The 6,000-nt window shown below is 37.9% G+C and overlaps 1 pseudogene; it reads left to right on the plus strand.

Annotated features, from left to right (window-relative positions):
- Positions 1 to 1,837, plus strand: part of LOC113920385 — a 74,763-nt pseudogene extending 72,926 nt beyond the window's left edge.
- Positions 1,838 to 6,000: the final 4,163 nt, after the last annotated feature.

The following is a 6,000-nucleotide window of genomic DNA, read 5'->3' on the forward strand; positions in this document are numbered from 1 at the left end:
ACAGAAGGATAAAATTAGGAAATCTCCTGCAAGATACCTAGGAAATTGATAAATTGCTCTCTGGGAAGTTATGACAATGTTCCTCTTCTTAAATTTTGTAATCATTGATAATTATATATAGCTTTATTTTTATAAAGGTTTTTATGAATTTTTCACAGCTTTATGTTTTTACACACAAATATGCCTATAAAATTATACTTTCTAAATTAATCTACAATCATTGATTTCTCTTTTTACATAGTAATGTTTGATACACTAATATACTTGAAGAAATTAATATGTGATAAATTACTAATTCTGGATAATGCAACACTAAGAGAAAACATTTTTATTTCAACCATTGCTGACAAATTTCCTAAAATAACTAGTCTATTTTATGCCTTAACATATCTAGTAACCTGAAAATAATACATCATTTTTTTATAATTTCTACTCTAGCAGTACTTCTGTGTTCAAAATATGAAGTATATTTTGATAGGTAGCACTGTTGCCATTCACAGATGTAAGGCTTAGGGATGGATATTGAGCCATTTGATCTAATTCCTTTTATAATAACTTCCTGAATCATTATCCACCCAATGCTTGAAATTGTCCACTAGTGTAGAACCCTGCAACTAATTTATATGGGCTTCATTCAATCAACCCATTCATTTATAAATTCTGGGGGAATGAATGCAAACTCATATTCCTTGCTCTCAAAAAACTGTTTAGTGAAGGGTTCTGTAAACAAGCAAGCGATTATAATGAAGTATGAGAAATACAACCATATGACTAATTATGGAAGTTAAGGAAGAAGTATAGAAAGCAATTAAAATAATTATTGAGTTTTTATTATGTGATAGACACTTTGACTTGCTTGGTCATTTTCCATAAGGAGCTTCACCTGCCTCACTTGTCACCGAATGAGACCACCAGAATGCTCAAAAATCTCTAGTGAATACTGAATTGTGGAGGAATTTGGAAAGAAGACAAACTGAAGTTTCCATTCCATAGATACCATAGGTGCACCTTTCCAGTTTGTGGATGTAGATGGGTACAGAGAGCTGGCCACTTGTGTGAAGATGAATTAAGTGCTTCTAATACTGCAACTGAAAGATTTCGGGAAGACACTGTTAAATCACTTTTTTTTTTTTTATAATAAGGATGTCAGTGAAAAAGTGCTACTTTGGCAAGGAGATGTGACATTACTGATGTATACAACAATTGTGCATACCAGCAGTGAATGTCTCACAGATAAGAATCCTGTGTCAAAAAATATCTTCCTGTCTATGGGTCCTGATTTGAAAGAGGAACTCCAAAAACTTAAAGGTTGCTGAACAGGTGAAGCAAAATTGACAAAAGGATTATAGCCACCCACATCATTTACACAGCAGCACCTAAATATAAGAGCTGCTATCAAATAGCAGCTGAGGGTTCCCTGCACAGGTGCTACAGAAATGGACTTCAGTTGGCAAAAGAGCAATGTCTTCTGTTGGATTCTGTGTCATCAGTTCTGCAAAATAAGTTATCCTTAGAGAATGCAACATACATAGCTCTTTACACCGTAAGCAAATTCCTAGAGATTCATGAAGAGACCACCGAAAAAGGAACATTTGCAGTCTCTAAACCTGAAGAGGCTACTTACCAAGATCTGCTACCTCCATAGTTCTCAAGGTCATTAAAGGAGGAGAGCCAATCATGGCCATACCTGCCTGCAGATATTGGAAATGTAGTAAAGGGCTTTGTGGTACCTGAATGGCAGGTTAGAATAAGTGCAAAACCTGGTGAGCCAGAGGACAGGTGGCTTGAAGAAGACTTGAAGAAGGTGAGTCATGTGAAAATTGGTGGCACAGCATAGCAGGCAGGGGGAATGGTGGCACAAAGGCCCTAAGGCAGGAGAAGCACACCTAACATGTGAGAGGAACATGAGGACCAGAGAAGTCAAAGTGGTAATAGAATCCAGATCACTAAAGTCCTGGTAGAGCATTGTAAGTACATCAGCTTTAGCCTGAGCAAGAAAGGAAGACATTTAGGGGTTTTGAGCAGGGATGTTATGATTGGACTTCCATGTTTAGAGATTTAATAGTGACTGGCTCAGGGAGATTAGGTTGTAGGGAAACAAGGATGACCTGTAAAATTGGTTAAGAAACTATGGCAAGAATTCTGGCCAGAGATGGCAGTGGCTATATCTGGCGTGGTGGTAGGAAGTGGAAGTGGAAATGGTGACAAGTGGCCAGAAGCTGGATTTATTTTAAACGTCAAGCTAATAGGATTTCCTGAGGGATTGGATATTAAGTGTGAGGACAATACTCTTTTTGACCGACCAGCAAAGTGAGCAGAGTTGTAATTAAATGAAATATGAAAAGGGAGCATGGAGCAGGCTTTAGGGGAGATTGAAAGTTTAGTTTGGGACATGTTAAGTTTGGAACATTTACTGAACATCCAAGCAGAGAGGGATATATGCATCAGGACTTTGGAAAGATGTCTGGACTAGAGACGTAATGTGATGGTCATCAGTGCTGAGATAATATTCAAAGCCATGAAATAGCCAAGGGGATGGGTGCAGATAAAGAAGAGAAGAGAGCTAAGGACCTAGCTGTGGGGAATGTCAACATTAAGAGATTAGGAGAATAAAAGAAAACCCAAAGGAGATTGAATGACCAGTGAGTGGGAGAAGAAAATAAGAGAAGCGTAGTGCCCTAAAAGGCAAGTGAGAAAGGATATTGATCAAATATGTGTACTCAATTATGTTAAATACTGCTGACAATTCCAGTAAGATAAGAAAACTTAGATATTGGTAGAGAGGATGTGTAAGAGAAGAAATAATCAAAGGAATGCTTGGACAACATGCTTGGGCAACTGAATGCATGATGTCTCAATTCGATGGGATTAAGAATTTAGGAGGAGCAGGACTGAGGGAAAGATAATGTGCCAAGCATTTGGCATACACCCCAGGGCACCACAAACACACACGTAGGGTGGTCGAGTCTTTCCAGTGCCCCACGGGAGTGGCCAGGTGTGGACCAAGGTCCAGATTGGCAGAAGCAAGGGCCAGAACAGCAGCCATAGCAGTGAGAGATGGCGGCAGGTGCTGTGGCTCCTTGAGAGAGGAGGGCTTTGAATGGGGCAGCACCAAGCCCACGAGTCTGTGCCTGCAGCATCTCACAGATAGCAAAGCCCTGGCCTGAGCCCCCGTGCAGGCCAAGTTAGCTATCAGGTACTAAATGTTGTCTGTGCATTATCAGAAAATAAAAATGTTCACATAAACATTGCAGTAAAGGATGAAAGACAGATAATAGAATTTTTCAGTTTACAATCTGCTGCCATATTTCAAAGCACAGAGACACAGATGTAATAGAAATTAAATTTAGAATGGCCACACTTGACAGAAAAGAACGATATTTTTACATGAAACTTTGGATGAATCAATTACTAATGAAGAAGGCAATTTTAAAACTATTTGTTTTCTTGTAATTGAAGTTATAGCTATAAAATACACAGACAAGTATTTTGAAATTTTGAATTATATACAAGCCATGAAGCCATTTTTGTCTTTTTTACAATAACCAGTAGTTACAGGAAATGTCAGTGAAAACATTAAAATGCTATTATATCAATTTACATTTAAAATATTAATTATATTAGATTTATATTATTAGTTATAACAGACAACTGAAACTGATTTATATGAAGTGTTAACTGTCCCTAAAAAAACTGTTTCTCAAGAGTTATCAGCCCTAGATATATTAAAATTTATACTTCAAAATAATTTGTCAGAAATGTATCCCAATGTTTTCAAAACCTGTAAAACACTATGAAGAGTTCTAGTAACAGTTGCACCAGCAGAAAGATTCTTCTCAAAATCAAAAATTATTTGCAAACTTACATTAGCCAAGATTAACTAAAGTCACCTTCAATTATGTTGACTGAAAATGAGTTAATGGCCAAATATACAAAATTTCTGAAAAGTAAGCCAGAAAAATCTTATCACCAATCAAGATGTCACATTAATAAAGTATTATTATTTATTATATTATATAAAGTTATACCAAAATATTATTTTTTTGCAATTTTGTTTTGCAAGTTTGTTGCTACTCATGTATCCATTGTTAATAAGTGTATAATAAAATATTTTTAAAAGCAAAAGGCTTTAGTACTTTTTACTGTACTTTTTTCCTGATTCTTATCATAGGGGTTCCATTTATATTTGACACAGGTCCCCACATATTGTGTAGCCAACTCTGGTAAGAAGTTGATTTGCTGGGGTATGCTATTTCAGAGAATAGAAGGTTTTGAAAAAGAGAAACAGAGGAAAAATAGTTATTTTTTTTAAAGATTTTATTTATTTATTTGAGAGAGAGAGAGTGAGAGAGAGAGAGAGAGAGAGAGAGAGAGCACATGAGAGGGGGAGGGTCAGAGGGAGAAGCAGACCCCCTACTGAGCAGTCCCGATGCGGGACTCGATCCAGGGACTCTAGGATCATGACCTGAGTCAAAGGCAGTTGCTTAACCAACTAAGCCACCCAAGCGCCCAGAGGAAAAATAGTTAAAGTATGGAATGGTTTGGGAATGAGAATAAGGAAGAGGTTACATGAAGTGGGTGGGAGTGTTCATATATATTAGGCAGCGCCCAGAGACATTCAGAGTGCTAGAATAGATTGGACAAGTTGAAAAATTGCCAATAGGATTAGTCCCAGCAGACCCCTGGTTGCCTGGAGTTGAGAGCAAGAAGGGAAAGGGGCTAAGGAATCAGACTTATCTCACCTGTATTATCTAAATGCTGGTTACTTGAAATTTCCCTTTATGATGCTTTTCAGCTAGCTGCCCTCCTCTGAAGAATTCCTCAGGGAAATCATTACCTTCATTCTGTGCATTGGTAAGAAGTTACCCTTTCTGAAGTATTAGTATGCAGTTACCCATGAGATGTAGCTCTACAGCAAAGTAGTACCTTCACTCTCTGTGACTGTTGCTTGGAGGCTCATGTTTGAAATCAGTCTTTCAATTCTCAGTCCTGGCTTTGCTATTAAACAAAACACATCTGTCCTTTCTCTTTACCTTTGGGTCTCTGAAAGGCAAATGGCCTATCCTTTCAGGGTGCTTCCTCAAGGGTGTTTGTAAGAACATCATATTCTAAATGTTAACATCCACCATTCCAATTGGGTGAAAAACAAAATCCTGATTCTGCAGAATGGCAAAAATCTATTCAAATTTTTTATGTGTGGGTGTGATATTGAGCATATCAGTTTGCTAGAGCTGCCATAAAAATACTGCACAAACTGGATGGCTTAAACAACAGAAGTTTATTTTCCTATAGTTCTGGAAACTGGAAGTCCAAGATCAAGATGTTGGTAGGTTGGTTTCCTTTGAGGCCTCTCTCTTTGGCTTGCAGATGACTGCCCATTTGGTGCCACTTTACCTGGTTGTGTCTCTCTGTGCATATCTGCCTGTGGTTTCCATGTGTGTCCAAATTTCCTCTTCTCATAAACACACCAGTCAGATCAGATTATAGCCACCCTCATGGCCTTATTTTGATGTAATCACAGTTGTAAGGGCCCTATCTTTAAATATGATCACATTATAAGGTTCTGGGGCTTAGAGATGCAATGTATGAATTTGGGAAGGGGGACACAACTGAGCCCATAACACTGATGAACAAGTCATGTTATTTATATAGAGCAGGGGTGACCAACAAAGCTGCTTATAGAAATCAGAAAGAAAACATGCATGGGTAAAAAGGGCTAGGTAGAGGAAAACAGCAACATACAAGGAGGGTAGATCTTATAGAAGAAAAGCAATTTCTCTGACAGGTTACTGGATCTTTTGATTGTGTTCAAGAGAAGCCAAAAATCTGGATGATTATGTTAATATACTACGTATATGTTTAGAATACACACACACACACACACACACACACACGCACACACACACACACACACTACAGGCCAAATAAAACTCTGGTAGGCATGAACTAACCCAGAGGGAACCTATGTGCAATCTCTGATATGGACAGTAAGTGCAGAGT

The sequence above is a fragment of the Zalophus californianus genome, chromosome 3 (assembly GCF_009762305.2).
Source record: "Zalophus californianus isolate mZalCal1 chromosome 3, mZalCal1.pri.v2, whole genome shotgun sequence".
Classification (NCBI taxonomy): Eukaryota; Metazoa; Chordata; class Mammalia; order Carnivora; family Otariidae; genus Zalophus; species Zalophus californianus.